This window comes from Setaria viridis, chromosome 2, assembly GCF_005286985.2.
Source record: "Setaria viridis chromosome 2, Setaria_viridis_v4.0, whole genome shotgun sequence".
Classification (NCBI taxonomy): Eukaryota; Viridiplantae; Streptophyta; class Magnoliopsida; order Poales; family Poaceae; genus Setaria; species Setaria viridis.
Window position 1 is genome coordinate 27,564,260 of NC_048264.2, and position 22,276 is coordinate 27,586,535.

General features: G+C 47.5%; 1 pseudogene; it reads right to left on the reverse strand.

The window, feature by feature from the left end:
- Positions 1 to 2,089: 2,089 nt before the first annotated feature.
- LOC140221897 (uncharacterized) lies at positions 2,090 to 10,955 on the reverse strand (annotated as a pseudogene).
- Between the last annotated feature and the right edge of the window lie 11,321 nt (positions 10,956 to 22,276).

Genomic DNA, 22,276 nt, shown 5'->3' on the forward strand with positions numbered 1-22,276 from the left:
GCACAGTGTACCCACGGGCACACCCGTACCCGCCAGCAAGATCACAAATTCACAGTTCACAAACCAGTACAGATCACAGATCCAATGCACAACAACACAAGTTCACAAATATGGTTCACAAATAACAGTTCAAAAATATGGTTCACAAATAACAATTCACAACTATTGTTCACAGATTATTCAACATCTTAATAACAAGAGTACAAGGCAAATAAATATGGTTCAACAAGCACAAGTGACAAGTCTAGAACAACACACACATGGCTCAAATCACACAAGTATTGTTCACATAACAGATACAAATGAACAACAAGCTTAATCAGAGTTGACAGTAGAGATGCAAGGTTCTTCCTTCATTTCTTCTTCAATGTCTTCAAGGCAGGACCAAAAGGTGTCAATCTTTCCATCATCTTGACCTACAAATGCACATTGGAATAAGAAGACGTCATTAGTAAGCTGCTTCCATAAGATCATTAGAATGAGATGACAACATTGACAAGCTGTAGGAATCAAAAGCATAACTCTTTACCTTTAAGATTGTGACGGAACCAACTTTGGCTGCACATCAAAGCTTCCAACATTTGTGGAGTAAGACGGCTGCGATGCTCACTTAGAACCCTCCCACTAGTGCTAAAAGGTGATTCAGAAGCTACTGTGGTTATGGGAATTGCCAAAATATCATGAGCAATCAACCTCAAAGTAGGGAAGCGAGTTCCAGCCACCTTTTACCTTCCACCAACCCAAGACATCAAAGTACTCATTCTCATCATGAGGAAGAGGATCTTCGTCCAAGTACCGATCTAACTCACTCTTTGCTTTAACAAGACTTGAGGTCTTCTTAGTGGCAGCAAGTATTCTGAATATGGACAGAACAACAGCAACACTAACAGTAGAGTTTGAAGCCCCATAAGATGATGTACCCACAACCTCTTGATCAATTTGCACTTGGTACTCATCCATCAATTGAGTTAGCAATTCATAGCTCTTTTGACAATATCTATCTGCTTCTTCTTGACCCAAAAGAGCCATATAGCACGCTTGCAACATGATCATCTTAAGGCATGGATCAAGAATAACAGCAACAGCCATGAGACCTTGGATATCATACCAATACTTATCATAGTTCTCTATCATTGCAGTGGACATGTTTCTAATGATCTCATTTTCATCTTCTTTCCAAGAGTTAATTTTAGGTTTGATCTCACATACTTTAGGAAAGAAGATATTAGCTGTCACATACTTTGTTCCAGAAAACAATTCAGTGAGCTGATAGAACACTTCTAATTTCTTACAAACAATAGCTGCAAATTTCCAATCATCATTTGGTGGGCAAACAAAGTGTTGTTCAAGAGTGCCCAAATGATCAAAAACCTTCCTATAAGGTATAGCAGTACTAATCATGATAAAAGTTGAATTCCATCTAGTTTTGCAATCAAGATATAGTTTTTTCTTCAATTCAACCTTCTGTTGTTGAGCTACTTTCACAAATTTTTCATACCTCTTTGGTGTAGCAATCCAATAAGCACTACGCTCTCTGATTCTTGCAATAGATTTCTTGATCATTTCCAATCCATCTTGTACAATGAGGTTCAATATGTGCGCACAACAACGGGTATGCAAATGCTTTCCACCTAGCAACATATTACCCTCCCCAAGCCTTGATTCCATTAGACCAATCATGCTGTCATTGACACTGCAATTGTCAAGTGTCATAGTGGACACCCTGCAATCAAGATCCCAACTCTGGAGGCATTTAAGTAGTACATCACAAATAACTTCAGCAGTATGGGGGCATGGCACATATACAAACCTGGAAAATACAATTGAAATAAGTTGGAGTAAAAGACAAATAAGACAACAACTAATTCAAGTACAGGACAAATAGGACAGCAACTAATTCAAGTACAAGACAAATAGGACAACAACTAATTCAAGTAAAACACAAATAGGACAGCAACTAATTGAAGTAAAACACAAATAGGACAGCAAGTAATTGAAGTAGGACAGCAGGAAATCACCTCAAAATGCAGCTTCTAAGGGTCCATGAGTCATCAATAAAATGTCCAGTGACAGCCATATATCCTCTTTTCTAATTATCAGCAGTCCACAGGTCAGTTGTAATGGCTACATGACAACTGAGCTTCTGAAGAAACATCCTAGCTTTTCTTTTCTCCACATCATAGCAGTTCAGGATGCCCTTCCTAATAGTGTTTCTAGTTCCTATCTTGAATAAGGGTTGCAAAGCACTAACAAATTGACCAAAACCAAGATGATCCACAATGGACAGAGGGTACTCATGCAGTGTAATCATCGTGTAAAGTGCTTTCCTAGCTACATCTTGATCAAACATATAATTTTCAACAGCTACTGCACCCTTGTCAGTGGATGCAAACCTCAAATTTGCTTGCAATTTGTCACCGGGCTTCTTCCTATAGATGCAGATTTTCAGATGAGTACGCAGATGGTTAGTACCATTTGTTGTTGTAGCTGAAAGCTTCTTGCCACAATGGTTGCACTTTGCCTTCCAAACTCCATCATCATCACAAACTTGTGTGAAGTCCTTCTGTACAGCAGATGTGAGCTTCCTATGCGAACCCTGTGAGTGAGTTAAACCAACAGTACAATCTTCGGCCTCACGATCATCAACTTCATCATCAATGGCGATAACCTGATTACCAGGGAGAGCTCCGTCAACAGGGATGGAAGCCTGCGAGACCTGCTCAGGTTGGACACTACTCCCAGGAGTCCAACAACATGACACAAGTTAACTACCTATCACTAGAATAACAGATCTAGCATACTAATGGCAACAACAACTTCTAACCATCCAAATTGAACCAAAAAAGCTACTGACAATCACAAAAATAGCTACTGACAATCACAAAATCATTCATTCATTCTAGACCGAACACTGCCTATCACAGATCACAAAATCAATGGCAAGGCAGAAGTGTAGTTCATGGATCTATCGTTCTACTGAATAGAGAATGAAGAAAAAGTGAGTGGACAGTGGACTGACCTGGGGGCGGCGACAGGGGCTGCAGGCGCCAGGCGGAGTGGCCTCGCTGGCGGGCGGCGGAGTGGCCTCGTTGGCGGTAGGCGCCGAAGTGGGCGGCGGGTGGCGAACCGGGTGGCAGCTGGAAGGTGGGCGGGCGGAGCAGTGGCGGCGGGGAGGTGGTGGCGGCGGGAGCGAGGGAGAGTGGAGTGGTGGCCGCGGGGAGGTGGCGGCCAGCGGGAAGCGAGGGCCGAGGACGGTCGGCGGTCGGTGGGGAACTGGCTGCGGCCTGGGCGCGAGGTGTGGGAGCGGCCTGGCGTGCGGGAGTGCGACCGTGCAGGCCTGCGGGGGACCCCGCCGGGGCCCAGGGTGCGGGGGAGGACAAGGGATTAAGGGGATTAGGGATTGAGGGGAACCCTAGAAAATCCTTTATATACTTGTGCGAAGGCCCACATGTCAGGCGGGTTCGCGGGCACGGGTAAGGTATTTTTGTACCCACTAATTTTTTACCTGCAGGCACAAACTCAAACCCGCACCCGTGCCCGTGGGTACAAAATGGCACCCGTACCCTCGTCCTACCGGGTTTTTGCAAGCGGGCACGTGGGTAATTTGTACCCGTTGCCATCCCATAGTGCTCCGTGACCTGGTGGGATCTGCAACTGAAAGTAAGTATCTTCCTTTGGAGATGGTGATCGGCAAGAAATAAAGCAATCCTGGGGAGAGAATTTGGAAAACTGAAGTTTGATCGAGATTGAGAGAAAACAGACTCAAACCCAAGCTAAATGGAGTCCACTGTATGAGGGAACATAGCAGATCAATATTGATGCAGCTTTTTTTCTCCCAAGGAGATGAATTGGGTTGGGGTTTTGTGGCAATAGATACTCTGGTTTTGAGATGGTACAGAACAAAGCCCTGGAGTTTATATACAAATTAGTAACTGGTGATATGCCTGGATCGGTTGTTGCTTAATGGAAGTTATATTCGTTTCAAAAAACTAATACACAAGCTTTTGAAAAGCGACTTTATACTTTCTATTTGGATGAATTTTCCAAATTAAGCTTCCTAAAATAAGTATTTTTACTAAATTTTTTTTCTAAAAACACGTGCGGCGCACGTGCACTTTACTAGTAAAGTGAGAGATAATGATCCAAGGAGTTAGAGGAGGCAAGGAAGATTGTGTTTGTAGTTGAAAATCAATCTTAGTATTTAAAGTAACCGTTCCCTATCAATAAAAAAAATTACTCCCTCGTTTCAAATTATAAATCATTTTAACTTTTCTAAATTCATAACTTTTGTTATACACCTAGAAATAAATTATATTTAAATGTATAGAAAAATTATGTATCCAGTATCAAAATGACCTACAATTTAAAATGGATGGAGTATTAGCTAGCCCTTAATGCATCCCGACACAGCTATGGATTCGAAAAAACCATCAAGCTTTAGGGGGTGTTTGGTAGCATTCCACTCCACCAAAAACAGCTCCACTCCACCAACTCCACAAAAGTTCCTACCAAACATGTCCAGCTCCACAAACTCCAGCTCTAGGAAAAAACATGGAGGTAAAGGTTAGATATATCCACGATTTTTTATACCTCAAGAGGTGCTCAAAAATAATAGTTTTAGACCTCCTCATGAAGGAGTGGGGTAATTACCCACCATGCCACTGGTCACACGATACCGGTTTGCAAAAAAAGAAAAGAACTCACCGGAATGCGCCACCGGCGCATGCCTGACCGCACTGCCCCCACCCACAGGACAACATGCCACCAATGCCAGTCGGGGCACGCATCGCCGCCGAGTGCCTTGGTGCCCTCCTCCGGCAGAGTCATCGACGAGCAGAGGAGCAACAGGAGGTCATCGACGAGTCGAGGTCAAGCTCTTCGGAGCCTTGCCGTCACTCGCCGGGGCTGCGCGTGCCGCCGCTGCTCGCCGACCGAGCTGCCGCGCCGTCCGCTGCCGTGCAAGCTCCCGTGCCGTCCGCCACCACGCGTCGGGCCTTGGTCGTTGGCCCCTCTGCGATGTCGCTGCCTCCTCCCCGCATCTGGTAGCCGACGGGCGCGCCGGCCCGCGCTGATATGAACCCGCTAGGGTTGATTCCCAATCTTTCGATGAGAGGCGTGGGATAACTCAATTGGTCAATGGAGACGACGTTCACGGCCCGACTACAGCCTTCCAAGCTGCGCCTTAGCAACCAATACACCACCTCCAATGGCTGCCGCGATCTTGTGGAGCGTGTCACCCGGCCACTAGGGCACTCGTCCTGCAAGCAATCGAAGAACTAGCAAGAACAAGTATAACAAGTACTGAATTTACTAGATGAAGATGAAGGTTTTCAACTCAATCTCAATAAGGTGGGGTTCCGAAGATAGGAAGACGGGCGGCTGATCCGGCACGCGCGCTTACAAGCAAGTAGCGAGAGCTAAACTTGATCTAAACAAAACCCAATCTGTTTGTGGCGGCTCTAATCCTTATTAATGCCTAGGAGGACGACCAGGAGGGTGTTGGGGTCGTGCTCCAACCCTAGGACATGTCCCTAATGGATCCAACTTGATACACGGCCCATTGGGCCAAAATAAGGTGACGCAGCACCAGAAAACCTATCGGTAGTAAATTGGTCATTGCGACCGTCTCAGACCAGATATAGACTTGAGTCCAGATCCATATGAAAATAGACTTCATAATGAATCCGTGAAGTACTTGAACGCCCCAATCCGTGTCCGTATGCGACCGTGGTGACCATCACAAGTTGGTACTGTCCTGGAGTCCGAATCCAGCCTGCGCGAGTCCGTTTCCCTTTCGGTCTTCTCCATGATTCCTAACCAAAACAAGAGTGCACGCGTCTCCATGGTCTAAATAGGATTGATAGGAACTCAAGAGTGAACTTACTTGATGATTAAGTTGACGAGCACGGGCGCGAGTTATAGGACCAGAAACTGGTACTTATGTAGGTGTGGATGTATCGTTGGTGTTGATGTCCTCATCATCCTCCCCTTCTTGCATTTGAGTCGTCCTCGATGCAAGCTCTTCTTCTTCTCCCAAATATGGCTTCAAATCTGCAATGTTAAATGTGCGACTAGCCCCAAAATTGGCAGGCAGATCGAGCTTATATGCATTATCATTAACTTTCCCCAACACTTTAAAGGGTCCATCAGCCCGAGGCATCAATTTAGACTTTCGCAATTCAGGAAACCTATCCTTTCTCAAGTGCAACCAAACTAAGTCACTAGGTTCAAATATTAGTTCCTTTCTACCTTTATCACTGGCAAACTTATATTTAGCATTCATACGCTCTATGTTTTCTTTAGTTGTTTCATGCAGTTTTAACATCAATTCAGCACGCTTAGTAGCATCAAAATTTAATTTTTTAGAAGATGGCAAAGGCATCAAATCAATAGGAGCACGAGGCAAGAAACCATATACAATCTGAAATGGGCACATCTTTGTAGTAGAATGCAGCGAACGATTATAAGCAAATTCAATGTGAGGCAAACAATCTTCCCACATCTTAATGTTCTTCTTTAAAACAGCCCGTAACATAGTAGACAAAGTTCTGTTGACAACTTCAGTTTGACCATCAGTTTGGGGATGACATGTAGTAGAAAATAAAAGCTTAGTTCCTAGTTTGCCCCATAAAGTCTTCCAAAAATGACTAAGAAATTTAGCATCATGATCAGAAACAATGGTGTTGGGCACACCATGCAAACGAACAATTTCTCGAAAGAACAAATCAGCAATATGGGTAGCATCATCAGTTTTATGACATGGTATGAAATGTGCCATTTTAGAAAATCTATCAACAACCACAAACACACTATCACGGCCCTTCCTAGTCCTTGGCAAACCCAACACAAAATCCATAGAAATATCTTCCCAAGGAGCACTAGGCAGGTAGAGGCAAATACAAACCATGTGGATTTAATCGTGACTTAGCCTTTTGGCAAGTTGTGCAACGAGCAACAAACCTCTCCACATCTCTTCTCATCTTTGGCCAAAAGAAATGACCAGCAAGGACGTCCTCCATTTTCTTCACTCCAAAATGCCCCATCAAGCCACCTCCATGCGCTTCATGTAGCAATAACAAACGAACGGAGCTAGCTGGAATGCATAGCTTGTTAGCTCTAAACACAAACCCATCACTAACGATGAATTTGTTCCATCCTTTTCCATCTTTGCAATGCAGCAACACATCTTTAAAATCAGCATCATTAACATATTGGTCTTTAATTGTTTCTAATCCAAAGATTTTGTAAAGTTGATTCAGCAAAGTATATCTCCTAGACAAAGCATCAGCAATAACATTCTCTTTCCCTTTCTTGTGCTTAATAACATAAGGAAAAGATTCAATAAATTCAACCCACTTAGCATGTCTACGGTTCAGATGTCCTTGACTACGAATATGTTTCAAAGATTCATGATCAGAATGAATAACAAACTCTTTGGGCCACAAATAATGCTACCATGTTTCTAATGTGCGAACAAGAGCATAAAATTCCTTATCATAAGTAGAATAATTCAGAACAAGCCCGCTCAATTTTTCACTAAAATATGCAACAGGTTTGCCTTCTTGTAACAAAACACCACCCAATCCAATTCCACTAGCATCACATTCAAGCTCAAAAGTCTTATTAAAATCAGGGAGTTGGAGGAGGGGTGCATGTGTCAACTTATCTTTTAGCATGTTGAAGGAGTTTTCTTGTACTTTGCCCCAACTAAAAGGCACTCCCTTCTTCGTGAGCTCATTCAATGGTGCAGCAATGGTGCTGAAGTCCTTCACAAAACGGCGATAGAAACCAGCAAGTCCTAGGAAACTCCGCACTTGCGTGATAGTCTTCGGTATAGGCCATCCCTGTATAGCTTCTACCTTAGCTTGATCAACCTCAATTCCCTGTGGAGTCACAACATAACCAAGAAAAGACACTCGATCGGTGCAAAAGGTGCACTTCTCAAGGTTACCAAATAAACGCGCATCTCGTAAAGCATTAAAAACAGCACGTAAGTGATCAAGGTGGTCATCCATAGATTTGCTATAAATCAATATATCATCAAAATAGACCACAACAAATTTTCCAATGAAAGCACGAAGAACCTCGTTCATTAATCTCATGAAAGTACTAGGTGCATTAGTTAACCCAAAAGGCATGACTAACCACTCATATAAACCAAATTTAGTTTTAAAAGCAGTTTTCCATTCATCTCCTAATTTCATACGAATCTGGTGGTACCCACTACGCAAATCAACTTTGGAAAACACAACAGCACCACTAAGTTCATCAAGCATGTCATCCAATCGTGGAATAGGATGTCGATATCGAATGGTGATATTATTGATAGCTCTACAGTCAACACACATACGCCATGTTCCATCTTTCTTAGGCACTAAAATAACTGGAACAGCACAAGGACTAAGAGACTCATGCACATAACCTTTGTCGAGTAGTTCTTGCACTTGTCGCTGAATTTCTTTCGTTTCTTCCGGATTTGTCCTGTATGGCGCAGTTTGGCAAAGATGCACCAGGAATAAGATCAATTTGGTGCTCAATCCCTCGTATCGGTGGCAGCCCTGCTGGGATCTCACTTGGAAACACATCAGCATACTCCTGCAAAATGTTAGCAACAACAGGAGACAAAGAATGCTGCATGTCGTGAACCGAAATCAAAGCATCCTTGCATACCAAAGCATAGGCAACAGAAGTGGAAGCAACCAATTCATTAATATCAGATTTAGTAGCAAGCAAGCAATGTACTTTCAATCTTATCTCATCTTTCTTACTACTAACAGATTTGACATTTCTTTCGCTCTCGGTTTTAGTTTTCTTAGCTTTAGCAACATCATCACGTACAATAGCTTCAGGAGACATAGGAAGCAAAACAATTTTCTTATCATGGTGTATGAGAGAATACTGATTTGATCTACCATGATGCATACAATCCGTATCAAATTGCCATGGTCTACCTAGCAGAATATGACAAGCTTCCATAGGCACAACATCACATTCAACAACGTCATGATATGATCCAATAGCAAAATTAATTCGCACCAATCTCGTTACCTTAACCTTACCGCTATTGTTGAGCCATCGAATATGATATGGATGTGGGTGCGGTTTGGTTGTAAGTGCAAGCTTCTCCACCATATCGCTGCTAGCCAAGTTGTTGCAGCTACCTCCATCAATTATCAAACGGCACGAACGCTCTTTAATGACACACTTTGTTTGGAATAGTGTATGCCGCTGATTTTGCTCTGCCTTCTCCATTTGTGCGCTAAGCACACGCTGCACAATGAGGCTCTCATAATGATCTGCATCCTCTGCACCAATCTCTTCTTCTGGTTGTTCCTCACTACCTGCATGGTCAGCAGCAAGCAAACCAAGTGTATCTTCATCAAAATCACTAGCAGAGGAATACCCACCATCTTCTTTGACCACCAAAACACGCTTGCTAGGACAGTCACGCTGCACGTGTCCAAAGCCCTTGCATCGATGGCACTGAACATCTCTTGTTCTACCCGTGGATGCAACCGAAGTGGTACTAGTGGCTGGTTTCTGGGCAGTCTTGGTTGCTGAATTTGTGGGAGGAGCACGTTGCTTGTCGCTGGACAGAGATGGTGGTGCCAGCCGACTCGGAGAGTGAGCGGGTGGAGGTGCACGTCCGGTCAAAGAAGTAGTCGTACGTGGCTGCCATGATGTAGATTTTCCTGCAGAAATATTAGTCTTGGTACTAGCACGTCGCCCCTGCACTTCCCTTTCAGCTTTACAAGCAAGATGAAACAAACGGGTTATGTTAGTATAATCTTTATAAGCAAGGATGTCCTGAATTTCACGGTTTAAACCACCTAAAAATCTAGCCATAGCAGGTTCCTCACCCTCCTCTAAGTTACAACGCAGCATACCCATTTGTAACTCCTGATAATATTCTTCTACACTTTTAGCACCCTGTCTCAATTGTTGCAACCTATTTAAAAGATCACGTGCATAGTAAGAAGCAACAAATCTAGCTCGCATGACCCGTTTCAAAGCATCCCATGTTTGTTGCATGTTATTAGGATTTTTCTTGCCATGTTCTATCCACCAAACAGAAGCAAAATCAGTGAACTCACTAGTAGCAGCCCTAACACGTGTATTTTCAGGAAACTCATGACATGCAAACTTTTGATCAACAGCAATTTCCCAAGTAATATACGCATCAGGATCATATTTACCATCAAAAGGAGGTATCTTAAATTTTATCTTACTGAAAGCATCATCATTATTATGTACCTCGCGTCGTCGATAACCACCCATACCTCTGCGATTATTGCGTAGTCGTCGGCGATCATGAGCATCTGGGTCATCTTGTTCAGTATCAACATCCCAATTGTCCTCGACATGCTCATCCTTGTTGTTATCTCCATCATGTCCATTAGTGGTTTTGGCATGCATCTCATCAAATCGCCTCAAAATAGCAGCAAGGCTTTTGTCAATACGAGCGACTGACGTCTCCAGCCCTGTAAGCTTGGTGTTGGTGGCAAGCTGCGTGGCCTCCAACTGCCCAATCTTCTCATTCGTCACCTGCAAATCATCATCGAGCCCCTCGACGTGCCCCTTCACTAGCTTTTCAAAATGTTGTATGATGCCCTTGGTGCGGGGAGAATGTGGCATATTCTGACTATCCTCTGATCCTGTCATGGTTAGACAAACAAAGGCAACAAGAAAACAGGTGAAGAAATAAAAACCCTACAGCTATTAGGATGTAGCTACTGCAAGGCGCTCACTCTCAACCCGTTACACAAGCTCTTACCAATTCTTACCTTGCTCAACAGGAGGGACGGCTACCAACAAGTCTGCAACCGTGGAATGAAGTGTATCGGTGCCGCAACAACAGGACATGTCAAGCTGTAGTCGAAATATATGGAGCTATAGGTGGGCTGAAGCAAGGAAGTACTAGAACCACGTTAGTTGGAAGCAAATTGAACAAACGCTCAACGACGTTATTGTGCTGGTCCTAGGCTAGTACGTGCTAGAGACGCGAGCCTGGACACAAACGAAGTCACTAAGCTGCAGCAAGGAAGGATCACAAGGAGAGGAAAAAAACAACAAAAGAAAAACCCTTCTCTTCTTTCTTTCTTTCTTTCTGTTTTTCTTTTCTTTCTTTCTTTCTTTCTTTTTTTTTCTTTTTTTTTCAAGTAGCACCGAGCTCAAATTTTGCAACAAGAGATAACACGCTACTTACAGCAATTAAATATTTCCTTGGGAAGGGTGATTCAGTAGCAAAGTCAAACAAGTGGCTGTTTTGCAAATCCAGCAGATACGCAAATCTCCAGGGTGATTCCGAAGTGCTCAAAAAGAATTTGGGACCAAGGATAGATCCGTTGGAAAGAGGATAAGTTCAGGTTTCCAGATTGTATTCAAACTCCCTATTCGGATTCCTTATAATGGAAATATGGTGCTTTTCTTTTCAGGATAAAACAGGACTCCGAATCGAATTCTGATTTGAAATTGTGGGATTTCCTTTTTGGAGATGGAAGTATGGACGTGGATGAAACCTCCATGGATGTGGTTTGGTTAATAGTGGTAAACAAAACAAAGGAATTTGGAAAATTCAATCTGATTTGTGGAGAGAAACAAATAAACTCAAATCTGTGATAGTGACACAAACGTGACAAGAACTCGAAACTCTAAACGACTAGACGCTAAGACCAGCAACTTGACACGACGATGCAACCGTTAATTCAATAAGCCCTAACTAAGCAGTAATAGTAAAAGGCTTAAAGGGTTTTTTGGGATTATGGAGAACTAAGCTACTAATTTTTTTGGCCTTTCCTGGACTATAGGAAATTAAAAACAGCAAAGAACTAGAAGTCTCTCACCGATAAACCTTGCTCTGATTACCAACTGATATGAACCCGCTAGGGTTGATTCCCGATCTCTCGATGAGAGGCGTGGGATAACTCGATTGGTCAATGGAGACGACGTTCACGGCCCGACTACAGCCTTCCAAGCTGCGCCTTAGCAACCGATACACCACCTCCAATGGCTGCCGCGATCTTGTGGAGCGCGTCACCCGGCCACTAGGGCACTCGTCCTGCAAGCAATCGAAGAACTAGCAAGAACAAGTATAACAAGTACTGAATTTACTAGATGAAGATGAAGGTTTTCAACTCAATCTCAATAAGGTGGGGTTCCGAAGACAGGAAGACGAGCGGCTGATCCAGCACGCGCGCTTACAAGCAAGTAGCGAGAGCTAAACTTGATCTAAACAAAACCCAATCTGTTTGTGGCAGCTCTAATCCTTATTAATGCCTAGGAGGACGACCAGGAGGGTGTTGGGGTCGTGCTCCAACCTTAGGACATGTCCCTAATGGATCCAACTTGATACACGGCCCATTGGGTCAAAATAAGGTGACGCAGCATCAGAAAACCTATCGGTAGTAAATTGGTCATTGCGACCGCCTCAGATCAGATATAGACTTGAGTCCAGACCCATATGAAAATAGACTTCATAACGAATCCGTGAAGTACTTGAACGCCCCAATCTGTGTCCGTATGCGACCGTGGTGACCATCACAAGTTGGTACTGTCCTGGAGTCCGAATCCAGCCTGCGCGAGTCCGTTTCCCTTTCGGTCTTCTCCATGATTGCTAACCAAAACAAGAGTGCACGCGTCTCCATGGTCTAAATAGGATTGACAGGAACTCAAGAGTGAACTTACTTGATGATTAAGTTGACGAGCACGGGCGCGAGTTATAGGACCAGAAACTGGTACTTGTGTAGGTGTGGATGTATTGTTGGTGTTGATGTCCTCATCACGCGCCATGGCCCCGACAATGACGGGAGTCAGCGAGCGCGGTCGCAGCTGTAGGACCCACGCCATGGCCCTGCCGAAGCTGCCCTGTGCTGTGGCCTCGCCACCACCGCCGCCCCCATGCCGTGGCCCTGCCGCCGCTGCCTCGTGCCGTGGCCCCAACACCGTCGCCGCCGAGTGCCTCGCCGCGTGAACTGGCTACCAGCGGTTCGAGCCTAGGCCATCCACAACTCACCTTGCTGTACGAGTGATCCATGAGAGGGCATGACTAAAAACTGCAATAGAAAAACCAAGCATTCAGTCATAGCGCCAAACATCAAGGATTTTGCAGATCTTCAGATCCGGTCGATCACGGGCTTCAGAAAACGACGAGTGAACTGGCTACCAGCGGTTCGAAGCTTCAATGAGGAGGTCTCAAGAGACTAGAAGGGACGGATTGGGAGGCAAGGAGCGGCCGGAGCATGATGGTGCCTCTCCAGCAAGCCGCACGCGCCACGGCGTTGCTAGCCTGAGCATCGACCGTGGCTTGGGGTCCAGTTCTTGGGCCTCTGTAGTGAGGAGATTGGCGGGGAGGCGACCAAGGCGAGCGCGAGCAAAGGAAGAGAGAGGAACAGGAGGGGAGAAGAGAGAAGAGAGAGGAACATGAGGGGAGAAAAGAGAAGAGGATGATATGTTTCTAGAGCTGGAGCACTGCAATCAGTCAAATACGTACTCTATATTTTTCTAGAGTTGATGGAGTGGAGTTGCAAAAGTATGGAGTTAGTGGAGTAGAGTTGTTTTTTTCTAGAGAAGAGTGGCACACCCCTTAATATTCCTCAGGCCGCCTCCTCCTATCATATCGTTTGTACTCTCGCTGACTGCTCCAGCGTGAAACCACCAAACAAGCAAAGCCCCTGCCGCACCCGCGCGTGCTAGATAGCGGTAAGCTTGCAGTGCCGCATGCGACGTGGAAGAGTGATGAAGAGCATATCCAATCCAACGTGTGGGCCGAGGGGCTGGAACCCCCTACAAATTTCAACTACAGATGAAGAGGAGGAGGGAAATAGAGCAAGAAGAGGAAGATGAGCTCTCCTAGTTTTGGGTCTTGGATCCGCCTCAAGGCATTTTTGCTTCAAGTCCCGGCAAACCTGCCTAGCTGGCGTACGCAGCGCTCCTAGGCATCCGGTTTCGGATGATCGGACGCCTACCCCGGCGGGGTCGCTGCCTTGCCGGCCAGCTGCCTGAGTAGGCCGCTGCCGCTCGCGGGGCAGGAGAGGAGGGGTACGGCGAGGCGCCGCGCGCCCGTCGCGTTGGGCTGCGACGCGACGGCCGACGGCGTACGGTTTGGCACGTAGGCGCTCGCGGCTTTCTCCATGTGGTCGGGCCCGTCGCGTCGGCCAATGCTGCGGCTGGCAACGGGACGAGACGGCTCACATGCGCGCACATGCACGCGCGCGCCGCTGCACCTACTTCCAGCTGCCGCGCGCTACGACGGCCGGCCCCTGCTGGACTGGCCTCGACCTAGCTAGTGTCTCAACCATCAATGGACTAGATCGAATTGAGCCGCCCGATCGATTCAAAACTAATCGCGAAATCTGTGCTAATACAGCACGTAGTTGGACTAGTTCTTCGCGACACACACACATGCCTCTGCTGGGATCCTGGTATTGACGCGTACCGGCCTCCATCCGTTCCGTTTCGTCCGCCAGCCTAGCTTCGCACACACGTGTCATGTGTGTACCTAAAAGTATCAGGGTTTTGTGATATTATATATAATAATTATGATATATAATTACGCGAAAATGCAGTGGTCCCATTAATTAGTAGGATGATTACTGCTCTGGTCGTGTCACTATCCTAAACGTCAAATACACGAATTAAGATTAAGGACGTGTTTGGTTGTTTGCCTCTCCAGCTCGCCTCGCTCGGTAAGGCAAGCCTTGCCAGCGCCAAGAGGCGGTTCTGGCTCACCCAACTTTTGACATGGAAAAAAGCTCAAGTCCCGAGTTAGGTAGTTAGCTAACCAAACATGAGTATCATACGCGCACAAAGTTTACCTTTAATGGGAATCAGCGATCGTAGACAACTGACATGAAGCAGGCAATATATTGCTCCATGTAGCAATATAAGACTTTTTTTTTCTAATATGTATACCCAAGTTTGAAAGAACTTATTAATGAGATCAAAGTGAAGGTAGTACGATAATCGATGACATCAGCTTAACCTAGCTTGCTAGCATTAATCGAGCTGGCACACTTGGGCCCTCTATCTTTTCTTGCATGCACGTCCTAGATAACTAGCGAATGAGGATAATAAGATAAGAACATCTTACTATGTTGCACTTGCACCGTCTAGAACCCCATCAAAGGTTAGTATACAGTTAGTCTAATTACTCCATGCATACATAGGTCTCCCTATTAGGTGATACTATAATCCACCTCCACTAAACACAGTGACAATCCATTGACGATTGCAGCTATGCATGGGTCTCAGGGATGGACTCCTTGTTCATGCTGGTTCCTTGGAGGACATAGAAAGAGGATAATACTTATATCTTTGACAAGTTTCTGTTTTTTTCTCTAGTCCTATCTCATCAACGCAGGCAAAGCAAAGCTGAGCTCTAGATCAAACCAGGCACCAAGGTGCTGTAGATCAAAGCATGCATGTGCGAAAGATCTAGGCCATGAGCTCCAAACCTTCTTGTTGGGCTACTATAGAGCTCACCAAGGTGTTTTTTGTTCGACTAGCATTTGAATTTTGAGTCATTAGATCTCTTATCACATCTCATCCAATGGCTCTCTGGTTCCTTTCTTTCACTAGCAAGTAGCAACCTTTCTTACCTACTACATGCCTCCAACACCTAATAATTAGCCATTGTGTCATCCCTCTCACCCCACCATGCCCTCCTTCCACCATCTTCATCAGCTCTTGTTTCCGAATTCGTGACTACAACCTGCAATTAACCACTCCTCATGGACCATCCTCTGCCACCTTTATACTTGTTGGGGAATTGGGTTAAGATCGCAGGCCGAAGGGACCATCCCCTCCAGAAGGCTTCTGAAAGCTCGGAGGTCTCCGGGGATCCCTCGGACTCGGGATCCAAAGGGTTACTGTTGGGTAGGAGTCCCGGGTGGAACACGGTGGAAACAGGATCGCCGATGAGGCCTCAAGGATAACCAGAAGAGAAGGGTGGAAGGGCTTCCGGTCGAGTCATTTGGGACTTCCCCGGAATACTTTCGCTCCCCCGGAGGTGTTGCCCGTCCGGAAGAGACAGGTGAAAGGTGGGCCCTGGGAAGAGCGGGCGCAGGCCTTACGCATCTCCTAAAAGGAGAAAAGGGGAGGCATCCACATCAGCCTTAGGTACGGAGGCCTACCGCGCCCTCCTCCCATACGAAAGATCCCCGTACGGGACCACCACGTTGGCCCTAGGTACAGAGAACCACCGTACCAGGGAAGGTTTTGACTTCATTACCCCCACCATCGCGTCCCAGAGAACCTAGTTTCCACTAGCTCCGTACCGGGGGGTAAAAGGGTCCTTTTCCCGAAAAGGCCTCGACCCCCAAGCCTATAAATAGAAGGGTTATAGGCTCAATCAAGTGACAACATTCTAGCCACTCAGTCTCCTAGAAGCTCTTTGGACAAGTGCCTTGTTCTAGAGCCACCCTCTACTATTTGGGTATTTTGTAACCACTAACAGTTGGCGCCATCCGTGGGAAGAGAGTGACTGAGAAGCCATGTGGTGCCGCAGCGGCGGAAGGGGAAGGGAGCCACCAACCTTTTGATAGATCCCCTCCCCATGACAACCAATGACCCCTCCGAGACTACATCTCCGGAGGGCAAGGCATCTACCGGGGCTGATCCGGAAAGGGTTGACCTAGGACGCGATGAGGAGCTGGCGGGCATCAGCAATGATGACCCAGAAGCTGAGGAAGACCCAATGACCGGGGAGGAGGAGACAGGAGATGCCTCCAGCCTCGATGCCACTAGCTCCTGAGAGGAGTGCCTAACCTGGGAGGCTAAAGCGAAGGTGGATGGCCTACAGGCCCAGCTGGAGTAGGCCCGGAGGGAGAGCGAGCAAAGGGAGGCAGCCAGTCGGGAATCCATCGACAAGGAGGCTCAGTGTGGCGGAACCACCTCGGATTAGCTTGATTAAACAGGGTTAAGCCGCCTAACATGCGACACTCCTGCCTAACTCGAGCTAACACGAAGTGCCGTCGGATTTCATCCGATTTAACCACTTAAACAGGATCGAGTTTAGCAAACCCACACGAAGGTGAGTGGTTACAGAGAAAACAACAAGTCCACTGAGTTGAACAAGTTTTACCCATTTAGTTCGGCCATAAAATCCAACACCAGAGTTTTACAAGATTTCAAGAAAACAGCAGAGAAAACTAGCGGAAGACTTCGTCGGGGTCGGATGTCCGGGCGAGGCCAGCCAGAACATCACTGAGTCCTCTCTTCGCCGTCCGAGGAGGGGTCCCACTCGACCGTCCAGCCTGGCGGGAGCTGGGGCGGCCAAGCACCAACCAGAGAGGGGTCGGAAGCAGCAACTTCACCTGAAAAACAGGAGCCACAACAAGGCTGAGCTACTAAGCTCAACAAGACTTAACCGATAGGAGTAAGGGCTACTCCTCCTTCTAGACATGCAAGGCTTCTTGGCTGAGGGGTTTGTTTGCCAAAAGCACTAAGTATCCCTATTTCAGTTTTTAGCTCAGGTTCTATGTTCATTTACCAGTCTAGGTTGTGCAACCTATTCTAAGCATTCATAGAACCAAACAAGAGGTGTAGATATAACAACAACATTGCCATCATCAGATTCCTCACTTACTCAGGGTGACATAGCGATCAAGCAATCTCAAACTGTGAGAGGCAGACGAATCGATTAGAGTTCTTTAACCATGCATGGTGAACCTAGCCTCACGACATCCGCGCACCCGGAGGTCGCTTCCTGTGTCGGCCTTCCCCATCAATCCCCTAACCCGTGTCGGGCCCATTTCCTTTGGTGCAAGGTTCCACAGACCCGGCCTCTGCCGTCCTGTGACCACGCATTGCCACCACGTGCGACAACCCGCAGGGGAAACTCCGTTCCAAGAACAATGGGGCGACCGCTCACGTCTAGGTTCAATCCGGTACTAGGCTTCCTCATCCCATACTAAGTATGAGGCTAGTACTTTCAAACACTCGATCACGAACACCACCACTGTCGGGCCTTAGCAAGATTTCATAGACAGACGGGGCGACCATCCGACCACCAAAGAGTTACCCAAAACCCTGCCCCGTCCATCGTCCTTATAGTTATAACAGGAGAGTAAACATGCAACTCCTATAACTCGCGAGTGACAGGAAATCACTCGGCTTTTACCGTTTTTCTAGTTAAGCAAGGCAACTACTCGGTCCAACAGCTAGTGCTCGGATCATGGGTCACTGAGTCATGCATCTAGGGTTTCACACAACTCCTATACGTAAATGCACAAGCATGTTACAGAAGGCATGCGCAAGTCTGGTAAAACATATAGGACTTTCATGCAACCGGGGCTTGCCTTCAAGCAAGGAGGACAGAAACTGCTCGACTTCGGGGGCGACTTCGGCTTCGGAGGGCAGGAGCTCGGCTACAGCTTCTTCTTCTGGCGCCGGGTGAAGCTCGTAGAAACCGTCGGCGAGGTGCAGCTCTACACGAATGCAATGCAAGGGTTAGCTTAGACGGTTACTTCAACAGCAACACTGGCTCACCTGAGCCCAGAAACTTGCGACAAAGAGCAGGAGGTTATGGTGGTTCGAGAGAGCTGATGGTGATCAAGAGGTAAATGCAGGAAAGGAAATAGTGGTCTGATCCTCGAACTAGAGGATGTGATAACTGGGATCCTTAGACGCAAGCGCGGAAGGGTTCCCAAGTTTTACACATACACCCTCGAGTTGAAGAAAAAGATCACAGCCAAGCCCTCGGGCGAGGCGGATAAGGGTCGGCAGAACAGACAGGGTCGGTCGAGACGGAACTGGGGTCGGGCGGATAGGAGGGGTCGGGCGAGGCGGACTGGGGTCGGCAACTCACCTTCTTCCTGAAAGGAAAGCTTGGGGTCGGGAAGAAGCGGTCTTGGGCGGAGGGACTAAAGCTTCGAGCAAGGGCTACGATGGGCAAGTTCCGGCGGCGGCGCTGCTTCTTGCGGATCACAAGAGAGCTCTTATGCAGCACGGAGGAGCAAGCTGCTGGGTGACTTGGAGGAAACTGAGAGGGAACTGGGAGAAGAACTTCTTAAGAGCTGGGTGGGTGGCGCTAGGAGCTGTGAGCAGGGAGCTAGAGAAAGCTGAAGGTAATAAAGGCAGAGGGAACTTCGGCAACGAGGGCATTCCTTTTATAGCTGCTGGGGCAGAGGAACGGAAACGGCGCGGAGAGAGAAGGGGAGCGGCGCGAAGGCCGGGGAGAAGCAATGGAGTGCTCTGCCGGGGCGGCGATTGAGCAAAGAGGGCGGTGGTGCAGAACTCCGGGGGTGACGCCAGCGATCATTGTGTTCTGCCGTCAGGGCGGCGTAGGGGCGGGTAGACTGGTGGTTGAGATTTGGCGGAAAGCGGGCGTCGTCGTGTAGAAGAGGTGATAGAAGCGACCGGTTAAACGGCGCTAGAATCGAGGACGCATAGCTGAGAAGACAGGCGGACGCGGGCGCGGGGGAGAGCGCGGAACAACAGATTGTCAGGCGGCGTCTGACAGAGCGGGGAAAGGAACTGTCGCGGCCGTGGTCGGGGTTGGCGGTGAAGGAATCGTCGTGTAGCGGCGACCGGGCGGCGCAACTGTGGCTGAAGGGACGGAAAAGACGGGCGACATCGGGCTCTGGGGCCGGGATCTGGTGGCGTGATGATGGGGCGAGAGACGAGGTTCTGCAGAAAGGGGTGCAGAGGGCTTCCGCTGCTATTGGGGAAAGAGGGTGCGGGAACCCACTCTGTTGCTTGCCAGAGACAAAACTGAGCGACGGCGTCGGAGAAGACGAGCCACGCGGCAGGAAGACTCTGAGGCGGCCATGCAACTCGAGTGCGGCTGTCGCGGAGGATCTGGAAAAGATCTCACGGGTCCACCGGTGGATAGATCGGACGGATGAGGAAGATCCGCAGAATCCGACGGTGGGCTGAGCTCGCCGGGGTCGGGAGAGGAGCGAAGAAGGAAGGGGTCCGATCTCAGGGGTCGAGACCGGCGGAAAACTGGGCACTTAGGTGCGGTCAAGCAAAACAGCTGACTAAGCCTAAGGGCTGAGATCAAGACTAACTGGAAAGGCTTAGGGGTCGGTCGTTACAGCCTACCCCTCTTAAAAAGAATCTCGTCCCGAGATTCAGAGATCAAGGGGGTGTGCTGTTCTTACCTCCTTGATGGGACAGAAAACCTGGGAACTGCTTGTTCAGATATTCGTCCGTTTCCCATGTTGCTTCATCCTCTGTGTGGTTTCTCCAAAGGATCTTGTACATCTTTACCACTTGACGTCGGGTGTGCCTTTCCTTTTGGTCAAGAACTCAATCTGGGTACTCGGCGTAGGTTAGGTCGGGCTCTACCTGAAGCTGTTCTTGCTCTATGATCTCTGTTGGAACTCGGACACATTTGTTCAGTTGAGACACATGAAAAACATCATGTATGGCAGACAACTGTTCTGGGAGTTGGATCCGGTAAGCAACGGGTCCACATATCTCCACAATCTCATAAGGGCCAACATAGCGGGGTGCTAACTTGCCTTTTATTCCAAACCGCTGCACTCCTTTGGTCGGGGATACTCGAAGGTACACATGATCACCAAGGTCGAACTGCAGGGGTCTTCTGCGCTGGTCGGAGTAACTCTTTTGTCGAGATTGGGCAGCCTTGAGATTCGCTTGAATCACCTTCACTTGCTCTTCGGCTTCTGCCACTAAGTCAGGGCCATAGACCTGTCTTTCTCCTGGTTGGGACCAGTTCAAGGGTGTCCGACATCTCCGGCCGTACAGGGCCTCAAACGGTGCCATCTTCAAACTGGCCTGATAGCTGTTATTGTAGGAGAACTCTGCTAAGGGCAGACACTTGTCCCAGTTTTTATCGTAGTGGATAACACAGGCTCTTAACATGTCTTCAAGAATCTGGTTGACTCTCTCGGTTTGGCCATCAGTTTGAGGATGATACGTTGAGCTTCGGATGAGCTTGGTGCCCATAGATGCTTGTAGTTGCTCCAAAAAACGGGCCACAAACTGAACTCCTCGATCGGAGACGATGGTCTTGGGTACACCATGTAGGGAAACTATACGGTCGAGGTACAACTCTGCATATTGCTTGACTGTGTAGGTGGTGCGAACAGGAAGGAAATGTGCCGTCTTGGTCAGACGGTCCACTATAACCCAGATGGAATCATACCGTTGAGTTGTAAGGGGTAATCCAACTATGAAGTCCATGCTGATGTCTTCCCATTTCCAAGAGGGAATAGGTAGCGGCTGCAAGGTTCCTGCTACCTTCAAATGACTGGCCTTGACACGTTGACAGGTGTCACATTCTGAAACATAACGAGCTATCTCTAGTTTCATTCCACTCCACCAAAAGGTTTGACGAAGATCATGGTACGTCTTATTGCTGCCAGGATGGATCGAGAACTTGGAGAGATGAGCTTCGTCTAGGATTTGCTTCCTTAACTCGGGGTCGGCGGGCACTACTAGTCGGTTTCCACAGTACACACTTCCCGTTTCGTCCTGACGGAATTGCTTATATCCTTCATCCTTTACTGAGATCTTACTGGTGATCCGTTTTATTTCTTCATCCTTAGCTTGTGCTGACCGAATTTGGTCCTCCAAAACTGAGTCAAGGATGATGTGACCAAGGGTTCCGTGAGGGATAATCTCCAAACTTAGTTTTCCCATCTCGTAACACAGGGTGTTGGTGAAGGCTGTTGACAACAAGCAGTTGCAATGGGGTTTGCGGCTGAGGGCATCGGCTACCACATTGGCCTTGCCAAGATGATAGTGCACTTCCAACTCATAATCCTTTATCAACTCCAGCCATCTTCTCTGACGCATGTTGAGGTCGGCTTGAGTGAAGATGTACTTGAGGCTCTTGTGGTCGGTGTAGATGTTGCAGTGAGCTCCCATTAGGTAGTGCCTCCATATCTTCAAGGCATGTATCACTGCTGCTAACTCAAGGTCATGTGTCGGGTAGCTTAGCTCATGAGGTCGTGTTGGTGCTAGAAATCGGTCAACCGAATCCAAGCGACAAACACACGACCCGGGAGAATCTGCTTAGCTCCTGTTCGGGTGAATGCCCTGGTGCGGTTCGCGCGGCGTGCCAGCCAATCTGACCTGTTGATTGGCAAGGAAGAACACGTGTCAGGTCCAGAAATTACGATCGGCTAAGTTTCCGATCGAGAGAGTTTATCGGCGAATCGGCCGATTTACTGTAGTAATGAAATCGGCTATAAGACAGCCTGATCTCTATAGCCTTGTAGACAAGAAATTGCTAAAGTGATCGGTACAAAGCTTATGATAACAACACTAGGAACAGATCTAATCGGCAATAGATGAATCTAACGAT